Raw genomic sequence first — 25,000 nt, 5'->3', positions numbered from 1 at the left:
AAAAGCTTATAGTGCTTGTGGCTTCTAAAGAAATACTTCTTGATCAACGGCTGGAAGATCTTAGCTACGTTGGTGAAAACTTCTAAGTTGAATGGAGGGTCGAACCAGATTATCTTTCTCTCTCTAGTCCTTTTTAGGTGTAGACATGAGGTGGGGTCCTTCATATATTTTAATTTCTGGGTGAATCCACTCTTTGCTAACGACTCATTGTAGTGAGGGAGACCCTGCTATCCCTCTATCTGCTAAAACCGTAAAGATTCTTCCGCTAACACCGGAAATTAGGTTACTAACTACAGTGGATGGGTGGTTAGAGTCCCTGTGGATGTACACAGTCTCCTTGTTGGATTTCATGTATGGGTAGACCTTACCCGTTTAGAGGTCTCGAGTTACGTTAACAGTGGTCAAGTTCGTAGTAACTTTTATGGATAAGTCGAATTCTTTGAAGACCTTTATCAGGTCCTCCCTAAATTTAACCATTGTGCAGCCGTTCATGACTTATTCCCAGTAAAAGGCCGACATATGGGTGGGGGGTGCTTCTTGAGAGTATCCAAGATAAATATCCTGATGAAGACAGTAATCTGAGACCGTGTCATAACCCACTATAGAAACGTTGAACAGTGAGACGCCTTCCTTCTTAACGTAAAAAGAATCCTTATGAACCATGATCGACTTTCTGGCGCTTATGATGATCCTGATATCACGGTCAATTATAGTGGTAAGTTGCCTGACGAAATCCAAGGAGGAGGGACTTCGATATTGAAGATAGAAGTCCACGATTTCACACAGACAATTTGAACTTCCCATAGTTTTCTATTCGGCCGTTTGAAGTGCCTGTGATGAGCCCCTTCTCTCTCCCTTTCTCTCTCTCTCCCTCTTTACTCTCTCGCTCTCCTCCTGCTCGACGGGGCTGGCGTCATCGCAGGTTAGCGGCTCCAGAGGCAAGATTGTGCGTCGAGCCCACCAAGTTCACCAGGTCCACAAGTCCCCCGTCTCATCGATGGCGGTCGCCTGCCAGCCACTATACAGCCTCTAACGTAACGTCGAGCCTCTGGAGATCTTCATTAATCACGTTCGGCGCCCTCCACAGTCTGCACCGGACGAGAGTAAGGCCTTAATAAGATTATCTCGCGTGAGGTGGAGGACATGTCTGTACCAACGCATGCAGGGGATGGCTATAAGCGGGAGGCTGCTGGCTGATGCGAGCGCGCCCGCAACACTTCTTGGAAATGTGAATTCCAACTAACGTTGTCGTTGGCCCTCAAGGCTATGCTGTCAAGGCTGTCGCTTCTTTCTCTTTGCCAAGGTCTTCGTGAGGGGCCACAGTTCTACTCCATACAGGAGAACTGAGAGGACCAGCACGCTGTAGATACTGAGCTTTGTATTCCGGAGATAGAGCAGTGGGACTTCCATAAGGAGTGCTTGATCCCGGCGGCCAAGCCACATCTGCGGTTGATATCCAGGGCCAAGTATCCATTGCCAGTGACTGTAGAGCCCCGGTAGCTGAAGGAACTGATAAACTTCACAGCATCGAAGCCAATATGGAGCTGGGTGGGGCAAACAATTGCCGACATGTATCAGCCTGGTCTTCGCCCAACTCACTTGAAGGCCAAGCTTTACTGATTCTTTTGACGAACCTACGAAACTAAGCTTCAAGAGGCTGAATCAAAGTGTTTTAAGTAGTAGTAGTAGTAGTAGTAGTAGTAGTAGTAGTAGTAGTAGTAGTAGTAGTAGTAGTAGTAGTAGTAGTAGTAGTGATGATGATAATGATAATAATAATAATAATAATAATAATAATAATAATAATAATAATAATAATAATAATGATGATATTGATAGTATATGTTTATATACGAGAGTGCTGAAAAGTTCTTAGCTTTGAGGGTGTCACGAAGGACTGCAGAAATAAGTAGGTAAATCTGAAAGGGGAATATGTTGGATGAAATCATAATTAACTGATCCTCCTGTATTTTCTATGACTCAAAGCCAGGAATTTTTCTGCAACCCCTCGTATATATACATATACATATACATGTACATATATTCTTTTATTCTTTTACATGTTTCAGTCATTTGACTGCAGCCATATTGAAGCACCGCCTTTAGTTGAACAAATCGACCCCAGGACTTATTCTTTGTAAACCTAGTAATTATTCTATCGGTGTTTTTGCCGAACAGCTAAGTTATGGGACGTAAACACGCCAACATCGGTTGTCAAGCGATAGTGGTGGGGGGTAAGTTTATACATACAAATACAGACACATGCACGCACACACATACATACACACACACACACATATATATATATATATATATATATATATATATATATATATATATATATATATATATATATATATATATATATATATACATATATATATATATATAGATAAAATAGAAATGAATATATATATATATATATATATATATATATATATATATACATATATATATATATTCATTTCTATTTTATCTAGTTTCAGCTCATGAGCTGTGGCCATGCTGGGGCACCACCATTATATATATATATATATATATAAAAGAAAACCAGGTTTGAGTGTATCACGTCAGGCTAGAGATGGGAACGCTGATTTCCCTTCGCAAATCGCAAATACTGATTCCGCACGGACAGTGTGTCATTAGCCAGCTGTAGGAGTTGTCTTCCTGGGGCTATAAACTACAGTAGCATCGTCCCATATGGGTCAGCCACATTTAGGTTGCCAATATACTTCACGATGTCATGCTGCTACTGTTTACATCTCCCTCAGAGATTTATTATTGCTATATATATATATATATATATATATATATATATATATATATATATATATATATATATATATATATACATGCATACAGAGAGAGAGAGAGGGAGAAAGAAAGAGAGAGAGATTGGGGAGGAGAGAGAGAAAGATTATTTGTTTGTATTCTACACTAGCCACCCTATTCCACCATTTTATACTGTACATGTTATTCTGAATGTCGCTATGATCTGACACATATACTGAGCGGCAACTTAACAACAGTCGGAGTGTTTTCTTTTGTCTCACGTGGTTTCGGCATCTCATTTGAAAGGATATGTTCGTTTATTAGAAATCGTTGATATTCGTCTGAAACTTGAATTTATTTTACAGAATATGTGTACACAACAACATGGCGAAGATACGGTAACATCAACATCTGAGCCAAACTGTAAAAGCAATATGAAAATGACAAACTGAATGATATACACTGCTCACATTTTTGTTAATGAAATTTGTATGCTGTTCTCAATCATATTAACAAAATTGCAATCATAACTTCAAACCTTTAATGTTACACAAATGTTGCCTATTGCTGTGAATGTTTTCTTATAAAATGATAATTTAGCTTTCAGCAAAATTTGTTCGTGAATATTTTCATTCATGTAGCCAACACGAAGGACTTTATTCTCGATTTTGATTAAATATCATTTATCAAAATATTTGAATTCGTAACTCAAAGGAAGATGTACTTTAAAATTTTGTTTTCTTCTATATCGTCTACGGTCAATTTTTTATGTTTCTTTATTATTATTCTGCACAGATGTTGCTGTTAACTTTAAGCCACCATGTTGTCTTGTTGACATACTCTTTCAAAGAATTTCAGGTTTCAGGCAAATACAATGGATTTTGAATAAAAGGATTCACGATCAAGTCTAGTAAATTATTTAACAAGGTCTGATAGTTATAATACATATATGTACACACACACGTGTGTGTGTATATATATATACACACACACGTGTGTGTGTGTGTATATATATATATATATATATACGAGGAGTATACACACACACACACACACACACACACACACACACACACACACACATATATATATATATAATAGTGTATAAACCATTTACGCATTGACACACGAAAGAGGTGACCTTTCAAATTGCTCTTATTCGTGGTTTGGGCTTTAACTACTCTTTCTAGCGTGTAAGGTGTCATGTCAAATGTCACCTCTTTAGTGTATAAATACGTCAATTGTTTATACGCTATTATATATGAAAATATGCTGTCTATCGACTTTATTACGCATGCAAGCCACCGGTATGAACATTTTTCTAAATTTTGCACCCTTATTATTTTCACAGTATATATATATGCATTTCAAAATGTAACCACATGCGAATCGTTGGCGATTTTCTTCCTCCGTTCTATTGAACTTTCCTCTATTTCTGAAGAAGAGCCCTGCTCGAGATGTTAAACCATCTTTCTTTCCTTTCCTGAGCGTCTGATAATATGTTACATGTACCACGTCCTCGCGTTATTGTTTTTTTTTCGTGTTTGTTGTTCTTTTGGGGGATTTACTACACACACACACACACACACACACACACACACACACACACACACACATATATATATATATATATATATATATATATATATATATATATATATATATATATATACGAATGTCATCTACTGCATCTCCTGCTTTCTCTGCCCTTCTCTATACATCGGGCAAACGGGACGCCGCTTGGCTGACCGGTTCACGGAACACCTCCGAGACATGCGACTCGTCAATGATACCCCGGTATCGCGCCCTTTCCGCTCTACCAGTCACTCTTTGCAACACCTGTCTGTGTTCGGATTGTCCTTCCACAGGTGCCATCCGAACTCCAGTTTTCCCCGTGAACAGGGATTAATCTTCTCTCTTCGCGCCACATGGGCTCAACTCTACTCCCCTCTTCATCTAGCCTTTCTCCCCTCTGCTCTCACACCTACTTCTTCTCTTCATTTCCACCCACCTCTCCTCCCTTGCTCCGACTCCCACTTCTCTTCACTCCTACTCTCCTTCTCTCTTATCTTCACTCCTATCCACCTTCTCCTTTCCTCCTCTCCTTTCATCGTCACCCCTCCCTCGTAACTCCACCCCTACACAATCCAACTCCACCTTCCATATCCTTCCCATCCCTTACACCCATTCCCACATACCCCACCTCTACCCCCACCCTCAGGCTAACCCACACCCCACCCTTGATTTCTCCGCTTTCATCTCCCCTACATCCCAACACCATCACACCACACACCACACCACATCCCAACACCACCACATCATATACCACCACACCACACAACACCACATCACATCACACCACTACGCACACACTAGCACTGACCACTTCCCAGCCACATACCAACATCCACACACCTACACATGCACACACGCACACGTGAAGGTCATCAGCCTTCCTCCACACGCACATAATGCTTTCTTATACATATGCACGCGCAGCTTCATTTTGGGATCACCACTAGTTTATTATCTCCTCTTCTTTCTAGCTCTCCTGTGTGATCCCCTTCTGTCCGGTATTCGCCATGATAGATTACTAGCCAGTACACATTCTTTATTTTCTCAACTTGTTTCTTTCTGTGTTCCTTTCTTTAGAAGAGCGTAGGCTCGAAACGTTAAAGACCTTTTCATTTCCTGAGCGTTAAACTATGTTTGTTTGTTGGCTACACCACGTGTCTTCGTCCTTTGTTTTTTTTTGTGAACTCTCCCTATATATATATATATATATATATATATATATATATATATATATATATATATATATATATATATATATATATAGGTTATGAGAGGCAATGGTATCAAGAAGACCCAAGTGTGTCAGGTAATGCTGAGTGAGTGCTATGGACAAACTATAGTTAAGCTCCAGGTTCGGTGATTATGCGAATGAGGAGGTCATATATGAGCATGCATATATATAAATGTTCTCGTTATAAATGTTCTGAAATCCTTTACAACCTTGGAATTTTATCTCATTTTGTTAATTATATATATATATTAATAAATCTCAGGGTAGCAAAAGAAATTTTAGAAATTCTATTTGCTACCAGTGGTCTAGCGAGAAGAAAAAATTAGTCAATAGACTATATATTATTCATTTAAATACAGTGTATATTTATGGGCATCTGTGATGTGTTTAAATATATATATATTTATACGAGGGGTACCCAAAAGAAACCGGAATTTTGCAATATTATTTAATTCACTAAGTTTTATATGTTTACACTTTTATCGCCTTCAAAGTATTCTCAATTTGAAGCAATGCATCAGTCCAGACGCGTTTTCCACTGTACGAAATACTGCTGAAACTCTTACAAAGTAATGCTTGCCTTTTCATGCTCTGTATTTTTTTTTCTGCACCTCTTTCACATCTGCAAATTTTGGAAAAGATTCGTTGAAAAAAAACGACGATGTTTTAAGGCTGACGAACATTGACGCTTGTGTGTGTCTGTGTAGATACACTGAAATTTGACCTTACCAAAGACAGTTTTTTTATACACTTCTGGGAATATGCAATCAAATCGTAGGAGAGATCTTCGAAGATTATGGTAAAGTTCATTGCTGTGACCTTGAAGCTGTTTCACTCGTCAATTTTTTTCTATGAGCTCTGATATCACACAATTATTACAAGCACAATCATCAGTTTCCTTAAATTCTGGATTTTACCACGTCTCTATTTCAGTCTCCTGATGTCTTATTTACTCTAATGTATTGATAATATTGCTTATGCAACGGTTCAACAAAATGTGTAAATTGTTATTAGGTTTTACGATCAAGGTGGCGTCAGTTATACAAATTTTAGTCATCTTAGCAAAGATATTTGTGCCAATAGCAATGATTTTTGGAAATGATAAATTTGGTAATATGCTGATGTTGTGCGTATTGATGGTGGTTATGAATATTTTTAAATCTTTCGTTGCTCCACGAAGTGTTTCATAAATCGAAACAAATGTAATATAGAAATATAACTACGTTCAGTCGCTGTAAGATTTCGTTTGTGTATTGGCTTGCTTAACATATTGCACGCGCACGTGTGTTTGTATGTGCGTATATGTATGTTTGTGTATACACACACATGCACACACAAGTGTATATGTACATATATATGTGGGTGTTTGTGCGTGTGTGTGTATGTATACAAACATACATACATATATCTATCTATCTGTCTGTCTATCTCTCTCTCTCTCTCTTTCTCTCTCTTTCTCTCTCTCTCTCTCTCTCTCTGTATATATATATATATATATATATATATATATATATATATATATACATGTGTGTGTACTCTTATTCTTTTACTTGTTTCAGTCATTTCACTGCGGCCATGCTGGAGCACCACGTTTTGTCGAACAAATTGACCCAAGGAATTATTCTTTGTAAGCCTTGTACTTATTCTGTCGGTCTTTCTCGCCGAACCGCTAAGTTACGGGGACATAAATACACCAGCATCTGTTGTCACGCGATGGTGGTGGGACAAACACAGATACACAAATACATAATTCATATATATATATACGTCGGGCTTCTTTCAATTTCCATCCATCACATTCACTCACGAGGCTTTGGTCGGCCCGAGCTAATAGCAGAAGACACTTGCCCAAGGTGCTACGCAGTAGGACTGAACCCGGAATCATGTGGTTGAGAAGCAAGCTTCTTACCACACTGCTATACCTCTGTGTGTTTGTGTGTGTGTGTGTGTGTGTGTGTGTGTGTGTGTTTGTGTGTGTGTGTGTGTGTTTGTGTACGTGTATGTGTGTGTGTGTCTGTGTCTGTGTGTGTATAGGTAAATCAAAATCAAAATCAAAACAAAAGCAACAAAAGTTAGAAGAACAAACATAGAGATTGCATTAGAGTGACGTTCAGTTTAAAATAGAAACAAGAGGGGTTATATAACGTTTCGAATATGGCTCTTCGTCAGAAAGCGGAGCGAGGAAAAGTCCAAGTAAAGCACGTGTGTAGTTTTCTTTCCTTTACTCCGTTAAATGCAAGAGCATCCGTTAATATGTGATATTAAGAAGTTATAGTTATGAGAGGAAGAAAGTTGACGTGATGTATATTACAGTTTGTAAAAAATCATTTCAATGGCTCTGGCAGTTCTGTACTAGAGGTTAACAACCAATTCTTTTATTCTTTTACAGATTTTTGTCATTGATCAGTGGCCATGCTGGAGCTTTGCATTCAAAATTATAGTCAATGTTATTCTATTTTATTCACCTTAGAAACATGGAGCACAATGTCTAACGAACCGGCACTTGAACTCAGACCGTAACAGCACACATAAATAGTACAATGTATTTTTTTGATGTTTTGTAGATTCTGTTATGTTTTGCTATGTTTTTATAGAGATTTTTGAAAGATAGTGTACAATACTGGTGTAGTTTATATATTTGGTTTCAATGTATAATTAGTATTTATTTTGTTATCTCCATACTCACAACCAGTATCAGTTTACCATAAAATGCAAGGTGGTTTAAATTTAAAACCTAGATTATTTTTCTGTACTGTATATCGAACCGTCCATCATCTCACTCCCATTTCTGCAGAAGCATTTTCTGAGTAGTCTGCCGTGACCACGACACAACGTTATTGACCCCTGGCACTTGTGATTTATTTATCGATCCCAGTGCTTTACTTTTATCTTATTTATTGACCATAAAAGATAAACGGTAAAGATAACGTCAGTATGATCTTAATTTAGAGAGCGAAGATAAATACCACCAGGTATTCTACCAGACGATTTATACACTCTTCCAATTCGCCGTCTTAAATCGTTAATAGATAATTATAAACACTGTTTCATATACGAAGTTCATACCCGCTTTTGAGACGACATATCGATATCTAGTACTCTAACATATTCTTTAATAATTATTTGACTGCGTCCATAAAAGCATATGCATCTCCCATCTAGCACCATATGCATGTTACAATATAGTTATAATATGTGGTCGTTGTCATTTATATTATATATGGCGGTCGTAATTCGTCGTCACCATGTATTGTGCGCTTTTGATAACTCTACAACGAAAGTCTTCCCGATTAAGCGAATGTCTCCCAATAGATAAGGCCAAAGCGTTACTTTCTTCTGACTTTCTCATAGTGTTTTCTTGACAGATATATTGTGCTGGCTTGGCTTTGGCTTCCCCAACTAGATGGCCGTTGACCCACAATGTGCTCATCCGCCCTTCGACAGGTCCTGCTCTTCAGTCCTGCTTGGACTCACAAGAGTGGCAAGCTACTCAAGTGAGGGAGCCTGTTTAGTTACCAACCACTCGAACATGGAACAAGTAGTTCTGGTTTACATGGTAAAACGCGGTAAAATTTTACTGTTTACTTTTACTAGGAATCAAATCCAATCTTTATCTTATTCATCGCTAATGACAATAGTAATATTTATATAAGGATAATGGATGGTACATATATGAAGTAGATCAAATACAAAACAAAACAAAAAAGAGATAGCAACTCCAAATGGAGTTCATTGTTAATATTATCATGTTGGCGTTAAAAGAAGAAAAGTTATTAAATAAAAGTTATAGAGTAAGGGTTTTACGTTTCGAAAATAGATTTTGTTGGATACTGGAGGAAAGTCCAGTAATAGACGAGTCAGAAAAGAAGGGTGTAAAGAAAAAGGGAGGTAAGTCGGGAAAAAATAGCGCATGTGGGTTATGTTCAGATATTAGACATCATTCATTTCTCTCTCTCTCTCTCTCTCTCTCTTCACATATATATATATATATATATATATATATATATATATATATATATATATATATATATATATATATATATATATATATATATATATATATATATATATATACATACATATATATACGTATGTATGTATATAAGCCACTTTGACTATTGCTCTCAGCTATGGTCACCAACCAGTGTCAAATTAATCTCAGAACTTGAGGCAATCCAACGAAGCTACACGAAGAAGATAGCCTCTATGCAGCATATAAGCTATTGGGAAAGACTCAAGAGATTAAGACTTTATTACTTAGAGCGTAGGCGAGAAAGATATGCCATAATACCCATCTGGAAGATCCTCGAAGGAATTGTCCCAAACTTTGGCATCGAAAGTTACACAAATAAAAGAACTGGACGCCATTGCATAGTGCCAAGGACTCCAAACTTGCCATCAAGATGTAGGACAAGATACTGCAATAGCCTGGGCTTCAGAGGTCCACAGCTCTTCAATATCCTCCCGAAGGACATGAGAGACCTGTATGGGGTGGATGTAGGTGTCTTCAAGATGAGGCTGGACCTCTTCCTGTCAGGTGTCCGAGATGAATCAACTTCGCGGCAGGAGGTGCAGATGAGGGCAGCTGCATCAAACTCTCTCATGCACCAAATGTCAATTTCAGAAGTAAAATTCGTGAAGTAAAATTGTGTAGCAATACCAAATGGCGGTGTCCCAGCAGGGCCACAGCTCATGAGCTGAAACTAGATAAAATGAAGATGAAAATGATATATATATATATATATATATATATATATATATATATATATATATATATATATAGAGAGAGAGAGAGAGAGAGAGAGAGAGAGAGAGAGAGAGGGGGGAGGGAGATAGATAGATAGATAGATAGATAGATAGATAGATACATACATACATACATACATACATACATACATACATACATACATACATACATACATAGGAGAGAGAGAGAGATTACGACTTTTGCTATTAAACCTAGTGAGGTGTCTTGCTATGAGATCGCGTGGTGAGACAAAAGCAATTACTACATCATTGAAGAGCTATGATGCACTTTTAAAACACGCCTACACCAGTTTTCATTTTTGTTTTATTTTCGTTGTAAATGGTCACTGACATTATTTCCAACTGCTTCAACATTTTTTGACACACTTTATTTGTATTAAATTGAAAATTAAAATGAATGACTTTTTAAATGTGTATATACATCCAGGCATGCATGCATGCGTGCATACATACATACATACATACATACATACACTCGTCTCTGTGTGTGTATGTATGTGTGTATGTGTATGTGTGTGTGTGTGTGTTTATGTGTGTGTGCATCTACGTTTAAATGTTTGTGTGTATAAGTGTATATATAATTATTATATCGTGAAAGCGTAATGATAAACATTTAAAACACATATATACCGCTATTACTTTATTTCATTGTTATATTCTATTTCATCCTATATTCTATTCTATTCGGGCCCTTTTGAAGTCATACCATAACGTAGTTACGCCACATTAACTGTTCCTGCGCAACATTCCTCAGTCACCCACCTTTCAACGCTCAATTTAGTTCACGGCTCACATATTACAGGATATCTTTATTGTTCATTTAATCTTGTTAGCAGACGTTAACCATAACTTTGTAGTTGCTGTTATCAGAAAATGAAAAAAAATCTCTGAAAATCGATAAGAATTTCTACCTAGTAAATAAAGGGGTGGAAGTATACGAAGCCATAAAATATTTCTAAGCCTTTACAAAGTAAATGACAGCGTACGAATATATAATAGTGATGGGCAGCCTTCTGGGAGTCGTAAATCTCTGCACTTTGAATGGAAAAGGTACTTCTCCGAATTTCTCAACAAAGAAACAAGAAACCTTTTGCCAGTTGACATTTCGGGCCACTAAAGTATAGAAAGAATGTAATGTGGTGTATATATATATATATATATATATATATATATATATATATATATATATATATATACACGTACACATATATAGGTGTGTGTATGCTCAGTAAAAAGAGAATCAAGTTTCATTTCCTTAACAGAAATATTTTTCGAGTAAAACGTCATAGCAAAGTTCTCAGTAAAAATGAAATGGATTTATGTGGAGAGAAACAATGCAATGCCATAACATGGAAGCTAAAGCCAAAAAAAAAAAAAGGATTCTGGAAAATTAGATAATGTCAAATCATTAGTAATTATATAACCGTTCCGAACATACATATTTGGGTTTCTGATATTCACGTTAGTAAAATTATTGGTATGTTGCAAAGTGGAAACTGTAATGAAAAATTAACTGCTTACACACAAACCGGAGAGAAAATATGGAGATAATTTTTTCGGACCGATTCATTGTAACTAAACATTAAAATACATGTTTACAGAAATAAGTATCATAGAAATAATATCAATAAGTTACTTACAAATTTGACCCAAAACCCTGCATTGTAATATATTTTAGCAACTTCGCGAGAACAAGGGACGTAATAACCCTCCCTACATCTCTTTTCGCAATGTATGTGTTTTCTGAGTTCAGTCGGATGTCTTGGAACTAATTGCCCGTATCTTTAATATTGGTTTCAAATTTTAGAACAAGGCCAGTAATTTGAGGGAAGCGAGTAGTGGATTACATCGACCCCAGTGCTAAACAGGTACTTATTGTGTCGACTCCGAAAAGATAAAAGGCAAAATCAAAGTTGGTGGAATTTGAACTGAGAACGTAAAGCTGGACAAAATGCCCCTAAGCATTTTCCTCAGCGAGCTAACGATTTTGTCGGCTCGCCGCCTTCCTAGTTGTTTTAGTATTAAATTAGATCTTAAGGCGGCGAGCTGGCGGAATCGTTACCTCGTGGGACGAAATGCTTAGAGCTATTTCTTTCGAGTTGACATATTGAGTTCAAATTGCGCCGAGGATGACTTTGCATTTCAATCTTTCGAGATAAATAAAATAAGTGCCTGTTGGGCACTGGGATCGATGTAATAGACTTCACCCTCTCCCCGAAATTGCAGGCCTTGTGCCAAAATTTAAAACCAGTATTAAATCAGATCTTCCACAAAATATTTTGTGATTAAAATTCTAAATTTTAACGATTAATCGTTGTTTAAAAAAAATACCGAGTCTTTCTATTACTTGTTTTAATCATAGTTACAGCGGTCATGCGGGTAATACAATGAAATCAATTAAATTGTTTCCAGTACTTATCTTCCGTCTGGTACTTATTCTCTTATTCTACCGGTTTCATTCTACCGAACCGATAAATTACGGGGACATAAACAACCAACACTAGATGTCAGGCTGTGTAAGGCAAACACAAGGACACATACTCATACACTCATACATAAGTACACACTCACACATATATGTGTGCACGCACACACAAACACATATATAATTATATCTTTTTATATAGTATATCTATCATACATACGAACGTACGTATGTATGCATGCATGCGTGTGGGTGTGTGTATGTATGTATGCATGTATGTAATAATATAAATAATATAAAAATATATGCATATATCCATACATATATGTCCATACTTACATCTATATGTATACATACATGCATATATGGGTACAGGACATCACAAAAAAAAAACAAAAAAAACGTTAAACGAAGACAGAAAACGAACTTTTTTTCGAACAACGAAAAAAAACAAACAAACAGAGAAACGAGACATGCAACATAAAGAATATTTTCCTTCATCAGTTGTCCCTATTCCATCAACTCCGCGTTTCGAAGGCAGTATGTATGTATGTATGTATGTATTTATGTATGTATGTATTTATGTATGTATACGCACGCAGTGAGCTTCTGCGAAGTTTACGTCCACGAAATTCATTAGCAGAGAATCTTTAGATAGATATACATTTTGAAAAAAATGTAGTAAAATACGGACTTGTAATATTTTAAACATGCACCTGACTGATATGGTAATCTTAATAGCATCCATATTAATCTCTATCTATCTTCCAAAATACCCTCTCCTTTTCTCTCCTTTATTTTAACTATAGCACAATCTTTATTTAGCTTTAATATATCAACTAACTTAAATCAAAAATTTTACTCACTTTCCCAGGTAGATGTACTATCTGGCAGTTATCTTTCAGAAAAGTTTCAAGCGTAATATAGCTTCCACAAATGTATCAGCCACTATAGTTTAATATTACTAATTCAATTTCATTTTACTTTAATTTACTTATAGCTCCCACACCAAATCAGTTCATACAAATTCTTCCCTTTCTCTTCCTTTCATATATCTACCTTCTTCGGTCATCCAATTAAACATTTTATTAAATATTGATGCTTTTTATAGTCAGTCTCCCGTGGCATCCAGTTTGATGTCTTATCTAATATTGACTTTTCTAATCACATTCTTTCCCTTAAAGTAATTTAAATCTCATTATAAAACACAATTGTTTGTAGAATTTACCTTTGCACAGTTAGCAATACATATACCTAAGAAATAGCAGCTAAGCAAAACCTGTTATAAGCACATGATCTCTTTCCCTCTCCCTGCCTGTCTATCTGCCTCTCTCTCTCCCTCTCTCTCTCTCTCACACACACATACATACACTCTCTCTCTCAATCTCTTCTATATATATATATATACAGGATGCGGCAAAATAATCTGACATATTTATAGGTTTAATGACAGCAAAATAAAATAAAGAACGAAAAATGTGTTCTTATTTTCGAAATGTACATATAATGCCATTTTGCCTCATTTGGTTTTAAAAATTAAATCAGTCACGTGTGTGCCTGCCGTCATTGTTTACACACTGTCGAAGGTGTTCACGAAAGTTGTCCATAACTCGACGGGTCATTTCATGTGGAATGGCAGCAATTTCTTGATGAATGGCAGCTTTTAATTGTTCAAGAGATCGAGGGCGATGAGTGTATACCTTTGATTTCAGGTATTCCCACAGAAAAAAATCGCACGGATTCAAATCAGGTGACCAGGCGGGCCAGCCAAATGACCGGAGTACGTCGAGAAGTGTGGGCTGTTGCCCCATCCTGTTGAAACCAAACATTGTCCCTGTCGTCAAGTTCATTCAGTTTGGGTTTCAGAAAAATCTCTAGCATCAGACAATATTGATCAGAGTTCACAATCACTATAAAATTGTCTTCTTCGGAGAAGTACAGACTCCAAATGCCGAATTCTGCTACTGCACACCATACAGTCACCCGAGGACAATGCACGAAGGTTGTTCTCAGCCCAGTATCGGAAGTTTTGCTTATTCACGCGGCCACACATGTGAGAATGGGCCTCGTCACTGAAAACACAAGAAAGTGCTGGTGGGGTGGGGACATGTTGAATTTCCAAACACAATGCTCTGCGAGTTTTAAAGCTTCTTTCATTGAGTTCTTGTGTCAAAACCATTTTGTATGGATGCATCTGCATTTCCTGGTGAAGAATTCTTCGCGAACTTCTATCGAAAGGCCAAAAAGCAGCGGCGTGTTTCCGTGCAGAACGTTGTGGGGAATGTAAGCTCTTACCGCTTCTTCATTTTCCAGAGTTCTGGCGGTCCAAGGTCGGCCAGTTGATTTTCGTCTCAATGCTGATCCACTAGGTCTGAAGCTGGTAATCCATAACAAAATCGTGTTTCGAATAGGTACGGGATCATGTCTGCCAAGCCTAAAATGCACACAGAACACTCTTCGTGTTGCAGTTACGGATTCGTTGTTCTTGATAAGCACTTTCATAATGAAAGCGTAATGCTTGCCCGTCCAAATCCTGTTGGCAACTGAAAACGAAATGAAACAAATTATCACAAATTAAAACAAAATGGCAATCTATGTTCATATCGAAAATAAAAGCACATCTATCGTTCTTTACTCTATTTTACTTTAATTAAACCTACAAATGTTTCAGATCATTTTGCCCCATCCTGTATATATATATATATATATATATATATATATATGTATATATATATATATATATATATATATATATATATATATATATATATATATATATATATATATATATATATATATATATATATATATATATTTTGTTACGAATGTGTTTTACTCGGAAGGAAAAAGGTGGATTTTCATTCAGGCATATTGATTCGAACCTGAATCTAGAGGACTCCTTTTTAGAGTACCAGAGCAATTTCTCACAGAGAGACAGCTGAGAATTTCAACACATGGCCGACGAAAGGTGATTTATATATTCTCCCTTTGACCCCTTTAACCCTTCCTCTGCAAAGAACAGTTAACAAGAGATAAGGAAGTCGCCAACAGCAGTTCCCGTTGTTTTCAGAGCGGTATGTCTCTCTTTCTTGCCGCGTTACGATAATAATAAATACAGACGGTTCGGTCCACGCTTCTGTATGTATTGATTCTTGAGCCACTGCTGCGGAGGTTGGAGGCCACGGGGTAGGAGGAGACCCGCGTGATCTATATTATGGTAGAGGAGCGACGGCATATGCGGATGAAGTCACCATCATCGTGTCTGATGAAGGGTAGCTACCTCCCGTAGAAGACACCATTAAAAGATACGAAGTGGTGGTAGGAGCAAAAGTTAACCATGAAAAATCAGTCGGCTGGCAACTCGGCACCTGGAGGGGCAAGGTGATGCCTCCTAACAACGTTGTGGGACGTTGGACGGAGGTCCCGGTAAAACTGCTCGGGATCTGGTTTGGACCGGACCTCCAGATGGAGAAAAACTGGAGCGAGGTCACAAGCAAGGTGACGGCCATAACCCAGACCTGGACTGGGAGGACGCTATCCTTGCTAGGGAGGGCCGACGTTGCACAGGTGTTTATAGCATCTGTGATAACCTACCGCCTAACCGTTGTGCTTTGCCCCGGTATGTGGCTGACCAAGCTGGAACGGATCCTTTTCCGCTTTTTGTGGAATGGGAAACCACCACTTGTGAGGTGCTGTATCTGCTGTCAGAAACCGTTAAGGGTTGAATTAGGGATGCCTTGGCTGATGATGCGCAAGTATGCGCTGAGGCTGAGACATCTCTGACTCTACTTGGATGTCAAGTTCTTCCTGTCACAATTGACGTCTCTGCGGAACGTAGGCACATGGATCACGCGGAGACCGAAAATGAGCGAATGGCTGAGGGAGTGTAGATATGCACTCGCTTTGTTCTCCTGAGCGAGCAATACCGACAGCGGGGCTACCACAGCGGATTTTTATAGCAGGTTGGGAGAGCACATGTCTACGACGTCCTGGGGGAGTCTCTAGGCTTCGATGGGAACCAGCTTGACAACCTGTTCGGAAGAACATTCGGGCCGAGGTATCTGAATAACTTCCAGAAATCCCTGGCCTGGTTGTGCTACCGATCGGCCTTGCCAGTTCGAGAGAGGTTGTCATGGTATGGTGTTGGTACCCCACCCTCATGCCCGAGGTGAGGGCATGTCAGTGAAACTTTCACGCACGCCTTAGTACATTGTGAGGAACTGAGGGGATTAATAACCTATGTTGAACAACTGATGTCGGAAACGGAAAGAGTACGGTTATTGATTGAGTCTATCATCAAGATTGTACCGCCCCCTCCTTTAACAAGGAAAAGGAGGCGTAATTTTTCTGCGTATTAGTCGTATTGAAAGAGATAGGGATCTATTTCAAAACGGGGGCACCAGTATTTTCTTAACGAAACACTAACGAAACACTTTGAAACTTGGGACACTGGTAGAATGTGTCATATAAAACATCTTTTACTCTTAGTCTTCTTAACAAAAAAACGTACATCGCAAGTTATTCCATGTTAAAGTTGTCGTATTTCTGTAATTCCAACCAACCACTGACGTCTATTCAGCTGAATAGAGTTACTGCTGGGCGGTCATAAAAATTTTATTCCCTGTGACATATTTCATCCGGTTTAATCGTAATTTATACGCATATATTGTTTATATAATAAATTACGCTGTGCGTATCTATGTGTGTAACAATTTTAGAGTTCGGATTCTAGAGTTAGGCTTAGTTTTAGGGTTAGGGTTAGGGTTAGGGTTAACAGTCTAGTTAGGGTTAGGGTTAGGGTTAGGGGATTAATACGATATACACCGTTACAGCGCTAACTGTTTTCAACTGAATAGACGTCAGTGATTAGTAGAAATTATCGAAATAAGACAATTTTTTGCATGAAATAAATTCGAATACAAAATTTTTTTTCTGTTCTATAACACAAAATAGATAAGTATACGAAGTTTGAAAGTCTTTCGGTACCAAAAACACTACATAAAACATAAATGAAAACTGGTGCCCCCGTTTTGAAATAGATCCAGAGATAGTATGGGTGACACGTGGAAGAGGAATTGAGACAGGCAACGTCATCTTCGGACACAGGTTGGTTAGTTTTTTTAACTACCACCTGTCCAAGAAGATCAGTCTGGAGAAGAGGTACCTGACTCAAAGAACGTTCGAGAAAAGATGGACAAATGTTGTAAGGAAGTTGAGATTGAATGGAGCCGAGCTCGTGTAGCCGGTCGGAACGGAAAAGAAGCAACAAAAAAAAACGGAAGAAAAAAAACAAAAATTAATACTTATAAAGAAGAAAAAAGGGGAAAACAAAAACAGCAGGCTGAACACAAACCCGGAAAAAACTATATATTATCATTTAATTTATAATTTATTTTAATTTGATTAATCCTTTCGATTTCATTATACTCGATTTTTACCCTGACTAACTAATGTATAACCCCAGTCCCTAAATGTTTTTGTCTTGTCCTTGTGCTGTCCCCTCTATGTTAGCCATGTATTGGCAATAAAGAAATTAGTTAGTGAAGGGAGCTTGGCGAGATGACCAGGAACAGAGACGACTAATGTTTATCACTAGCTCACTTTAGAATGACAAGTGTCATTCTAAGTGTCATTTTGTCTTTCTCGACGGCTGCTGAAATGAAAGGCAGAACGACGACATAAACAGTAAACAACGTAACTAGAAAACGGTAAGAGTGACCTCCCTTCTGTTTTGACCGCCTTTCGAGGATTCGCTATGAACCAAGGAACTCCACCTATCTTTAAGAACTGAGATGTATATTCAGCTATTTGTTACAGCTCTGCGCTTGAACTCTGATATTTTGTGACGACTTGTGTTTCGGAATCAATTAATTATAACAGCTTTGAGCTGCCTTCGATCTGTGTGTTTTATGCCATTCATCTTTGGTAAATACATAGTTGAATCTAAAATCGGGTTCGTTGTTATTTCCATGCTTATTACTTTCTTATAGCTTTGTCTGACCAGTAAAAAAATATGTATCTGTATATATATCTATTGAATAAAATTAAGTATATTACTTTAGATTCCTCTCAACCTAGACATTTTCCTGTATGCTACTTCTGTTTTTAATAGTTTTATCTTCTAAGGCTGGCAGAAAGGTTAGCGAGCCGGGCGAAGTGATTAGCGGTATTTCATCTGCCGTTACGTTCTGAGTTCAAATTCCACCGAGGTCGAATTTGCTTTTTATCTTTTCGGGGTCGATAAATAAAGTAAAGTTACGTACTGGGGTCGATGTAATCGACTTAATCTCTTTGTCCTTGTTTGTCCCCTCTATGTTTAGCCCCTTGTGGGCAATAAAGAAATAAGAAACGTTAGCATGCCGGGTGAATTGCTTAGCGGTATTTCGTCTGTCTTTACGTTCTGAGTTCAAATTCCGCCGAGGTCGACTTTGCCTTTTATCTTTTCAGGGTCGATAAATTAAGTACCAGTTGCGTACTAGGGTCGATCTAATCGACCTGCCCCCAAAATTTCGGGCCTTGTACCTGGTGTAGAAAAGAATATTTTTATCTTTTACCTGTTTCAGACTTTAGACTGCGGTCATGCTTAAGCACTGCCTTGAAGGGTTTAGTCGAATAAATCGACCCACTAATTATTTTTAAATGCGGTACGTATTTTATAGTTTTCTTGAGTCGAAACGCTAAGTTACGATGTCAATAAACCAACACCGCTGGGAGTACAAACAGAAAGACTCACACACATACGTATGAATACCTATACAGTGAGGTTTCACACATTTTCTACCGAAGGAAACTTTTCACAGAACGCTTACCCAAGACTTTACCTTTCATCCGTTCGGGGTTGATAAAATAAGCACCTGTTGAGCATCGGGGTTAATATGATCGTATGTCTCCCTCCCCCAAAGCTTCAGGTCTTGATCCTGCCATAGGAAGGATTATTGGTTTTCTGTTTGTAAGGTGGTTAGCAATTTTGTTTCTAATAACAATTTTCGTGTGTCAACAAAAACAATAATTAATTTAACTGCTATCTATATATATAAATTTTGTCCGGTTTTTAATTTTATCACCATTTTTTTAATACTCATCCATCGTATTCCGCAAAAGCATTCTCTTCTATTCATCTCAGCGATTTTGATTGGATTAAGGAGGATGCTTGAATATCTGTGCGTATGTGTGCGTGAACATGCGAGAGAGAGAGAGAGAGAGAGAGAGAGAGAGAGCATATATATATATATATATATATATATATATATATACACACACACACACAATTTAAAATTTAGGGTTCAGCAAGTATTGCTTCACCACACACCGAAAATTAGAAATAGCAACAAAAACTACTATTTCTAAAACTACTACTAAAATACGACTCCCCAAAACAGTAATACTCGCAGTCTGTATACATACATACATACATACATACATACATACATACAGCGAACTGGTAGAATTGTTAACACGTCGGGAAAAATGCTTAGTGGCATTTCAGACGTGTTTACGCTTTACTCTCAAATTCCGCCTAGTCTGACTTTGCCCTTCATCCTTTCAGAATAGATAAAATAAGTACCAATCGAACACTGGGTCGATATGATCGATTATTTCCCTCCCCGAAAGTTTCACGCCATATACCTGTAGTAGAAAGCATATGCGTGTGTGAATATCTATCTATCTATCTATCTATCTATCTATCTATCTATCTATCTATCTATCCATCCATCCATCTATCTATCTATCTCTCTCTCTCTCTCTCTCTCTCTCTCTCTCTCTCTCTATATATATATATATATATATATATATATATATATATATATATATATATATATATATATATATATATATACATATATATATATATATATATATATATATATATATATATTATATACATACATATATATCAAAATGTACTGTAATATATATCCATTACGGCTGATCTTAACATTCGGTTTCGTACTAGGGGTTCAACAGAGTGTTTTGTATCAGCTTGCTTATGTAATCCTGTTCTCTTCAGAGGTGGCAGTTATGGATGAAATATGGAATATGGCGACTGCTCTCTATTGTTAGAGGTGAAAAGAAACATCCGGTCTGTGGTTGCAATGAAAAAGATGACGAAACGAGCCGAGCAAGGTTTGAGGTATGTCCGAGTTATGTCCCTTCACACCAAAACATCATTTCTGGGAGTATTGCATGGTGACAAGGGTTTTCTGGAAAAGCGTGTATAGGAAATGTTTGAATGGTTTAGGGTTGGTGTTCTTGTAGAATTGTAATGCGTGCAGTGGCACAATATGTGTAGCGTTCTTAAGGTGGTGTTGGGCAAGTGCTCAACAGCCGCATATGCATCTATGTGTTCGATTGCATATTTTTTGTTTATGTTTTTGTTAAATTCTTTGAAGCACTTAAGCAGGTATGAGGTGTGTGTAGGAGTACTATATATGTGGTGCTTATATTAGGGAGTGGAAACGGGTCTATTGAGTTGATATCTGTCGTGTTAGGGCGTGTGTATGTGTGAGTGTGTTTTTGTATGTTCTGCTCAAACTTTTCTTATATATAGGGTATTCAGCCACAATTTAACAGTTTGCGTAAAAGGAAAAAAAAACCCTACAATAACCCATCCATTAATAAAAGTATATGAAATAAAACATAACTTGGATTTAACAGTTTACTCAAAGTAGCCGCCAAAAAGTGGCGGTACATCGATGTCCATCACTCCTGAAAATAGATCTGGGGTGAGTTGTCTCACCTGTCCATGACTTTTAGGTATTTTAACACCCGGCGCTTTGAGAGAGAGTAATCTCCACCATTTCAAATCGCAGCCTGTCGGCAAATAAATACAGTGTGTACGTTAAGTATGTGTAGTCGATAATGTTAATTACACTAGCGCTGCTTCTATTTCACATTTGAAGATATATATATATATATATATATATATATATATATAATATGCATACATACACATACCTAATATTTATAATGATATGGTCGTGGTACGGCTGCAGTGCTTACGTTCATACAGGTGGTTTGTGATAGTGATCGTGGTGGTTGTCGTGGTGATGATGTTATGTGGAAATGTGCTTGTGGTGTTGGTGTTGTTGCTGGTGATGGTGGTTGTTGCTGTGATGATAACAGAAGTTTTTTTAGCTAATACTACGACAAACCAGGGAATCATACTAAAAAGAATTGTGAGATAAATGAAGACGAGGATGGTAGCGAGAGTGGTATTAGCTGCTGGTATCATCATTTGAAACCATGTCGTCACTCAGTAAATAGATGAATGACCAAAATCATTTCAGTTGTTACCATATCTTCTTTTAAAGGCCCCTTAAAAGAATGTTAGCTTTATTTTAGAATTTTAGGCTGCTGTTTCTAGTCGGTTGAAAGCTGCATATAGCCTCTCTTGTTAGTTCAGCTGTTATATAGTGTTGGCAGTAATAATAATGCAGTTTCTCGATCACTTGCAGCTGTTGAACATTATACACATGTACACGCATACACATATTCACAATACCACGAATGTATTTGCACATTAAGTGTACACATATCCTGATGTTTGAAAACACATGCACATAATGCACGCATATGCGCATGCGTCCAAGTCGTCTTATCATTGATGCAGATGGAATCTTTAAACGTATTCGTTGAAGCAAATGTGAGGTATACGCTAACGTTGTGTTGCCATACGCAGCCCCATTATCACCTTAACGCAATCTAACGCTAATGAAACTGAGAAATAAAAAAACAGTTTCAAGATTTGCGATTGTTGTTTGATTGTTACACATTCTTACAAGCAGTCTACATGCAATTTCAGCCATATAATTTTGAGGGTGTGATTATGATAACCAGCGAACGAACACGTTTTTGCATTGTTGCTCGATCTGCTGTAAACAGCAGCCAAATGGCTGTCGAATTACTCTGAACCATCTTTAAAAGATGGCTTAGTGGTTAGGGTGTTGGACTCATGAAAGCAAGATTTTGGTCTCGATTCCTGAACCGGATGAAGCAAAAGACTTCCTTTCATGTGGCTCCAGTCCACTCAGCTGATAAAACTCAGTAATTATGTGACCGACGTCTTGTCCGGGTAGGAGTATACGAGGGTGGGCAGAAAAGGTCATAGGCTGACTATGACGAATGATGCTACAGCTCTGAAATCTTGCATGCATTAATTTCAAATCTTATTAATAAGTACATTGTCTCTTTCCAGCTAAACTGACATCTCACTTTTCAAAGAAGATTTCAAGGAGCGACCCCTCTTGAAAATGGAGCAAATTCAGCATTGTGGTATTATCAAGTACCTGCAGAAAAAGGGTTTTCCCTGCAAGGATATTCATGTTGACATGGTTACTATATTAGGGGATGACGCTCCAGCATTATCAACAGTGCAAAAGTTGGTGACTGAAATTAGAAGGGAGAGTCTTGAAGATGACTGAAGGTCTGGACGTCCTGCAACTACCACAACTGAGGGAAACAATGATTGTGTTCACCACATGGAGATGGATGACAAGTGATTAACTATAAATGAAATAGTCAATGCTGTCAGCATATCTCGCGAGAGAATTAAGAATATTCTGTACAATGAACTTAGCATGACGAAGATTTGTGCTTGGTAGATGCCACGTCTTCTGACACCTGATCCAAAGTGCATCAGGCTGATCATACAACGGGAAAGTCTAAGATCATTTGAGGTAGATGCAGCTGGTTTTCTTGAACGTTTCCTAACCCAGGATGAGTGTTGGGTCTATCACTTTAAGTCAGAGACAAAGACACAGTGCATGCTATGGAGAACTCCCCTCACCTACCCCAATGAAGGCCAAGGTCGTTTCATCTCCAGAGAATCTTGATGGCTTCAGTGTTTTGGGATGCAAAATGCATTGTGTTTATTGACTATCTTCAAAAGACCAGACCATCAATGGAGAGTACTATACCAACTTGCAGAAGCGCTTACGAAAGGCTATCAGGACCAAACTTCAGGAAAACTGACGAAAGGTGTCTTACTTCATCAGGACAATGCTCCAGCACACGTCCTTGGTTTCAATGGCTGCTGTGCGTAACTGTGGCTTTCAACTAGTTGATCACCTCCCTTACTCACCTGATTTAACTCCATCTGACTATCATTTGTTCCTCAACATGAGAAAACACTTGGCTGGGAACCAATATCGCCGTGATGATGATGTCATATCTCCTGTTGATGACTTTTTTGAGGAACCGAATGAAACCTTTTTCACTGATGAAATTCAAGCACTGCAACACTGATAGAAGTGTGTGAACCATAAGGGGGATTATATTGAAAAATAAACCTCATTTAGTTACTTTCCATGAGAATATATTGGTTAGTCTATAAAGCTTTCAGCCGACTCTTGTATATATGTCAAAGAAACCAGGATACCGGTCCTATGCTCCCTGCAGAGTAATGTGAACGATCTATCTTTAAAAGAAAGGAAGGTTACACTGTGCTATCTAGTACCACATAGCCTATTCGCGAAAAAATAGATAGAATGGCGGTAGTTGGAATTCCTTCGATCACCGGTGTACACAGCCCAGGCTGACATAGATTTAAAATGACAATAGTTACCTCTGGATTATACACTGCCAGAAGCAACCATAAAATATACAAAATCAAATAGAATATATTATATATGTCCATAATATTTGGAAAGAAATTTACAAAAGCTTGGAAGGAAATACGTATCATATCTGAAAATATACATAGTAGTAAAAAGAATATAAATTAATGACAATATTCAATTCTTAATATATGAATATACGGTTATGTTGTTATGAAAGCAAGCGCATAAAATCTTCAAAAACCGCGATAAAAATATCTTTAAAACATAAAAATTACAAACGCCAATGTCGGTTGTAATTCATTGCATTAATAAATATCCAAGTATCTATGCAAGGAATGTTTCACAAGTAAAAACCCAAAATTTCATAATTTACGAATCTAAATGAAATATATGCTTTCTCTAAAAAAGTGAATATGCACTTAAACAGATAAAATCCATTTCGGAACTCGGGCAAGCTCAATATATACAATTTGTCAAGAGAGTATTCACATCGGCCTTAATATCTGACTGGTCCACCGACACTTCATTTATACATTTCCTCTTGGGCAGTCAGAGAAAATCCTTGTTTGACAGCATCAAGAGCTGGGCAGGTCACAACACAGAGAACTTGCTATGCATGTCAGAAAACAGAGACCAGTGGCGACTGCTGACTATGAAAACGTCTAGAGTAGCGAT

General features: G+C 37.7%; 1 long non-coding RNA gene across 2 annotated transcripts in view; it reads left to right on the top strand.

Annotated features, from left to right (window-relative positions):
* LOC149137040 (uncharacterized) overlaps positions 1–25,000 on the top strand; it is a 57,433-nt gene that overhangs the window by 29,778 nt on the left and 2,655 nt on the right. The window contains exons 1-2 of one of the 2 annotated variants that reach the window (XR_016238752.1): positions 18,510–18,720; positions 20,776–20,898. This is a non-coding gene — a long non-coding RNA (uncharacterized LOC149137040). Of the gene's footprint in view, positions 1–18,509; positions 18,721–20,775; positions 20,899–25,000 lie in introns of those variants that run through there. The other variant, XR_016238750.1, reaches the window with a different exon arrangement.

Source organism: Octopus bimaculoides, chromosome 2 (genome assembly GCF_046866305.1).
Source record: "Octopus bimaculoides isolate indiv1 chromosome 2, ASM4686630v1, whole genome shotgun sequence".
NCBI lineage: Eukaryota > Metazoa > Mollusca > Cephalopoda > Octopoda > Octopodidae > Octopus > Octopus bimaculoides.
The sequence above is the reverse complement of the archived record's forward strand: the minus strand, read 5'-3'. Positions and strand labels throughout refer to the sequence as shown.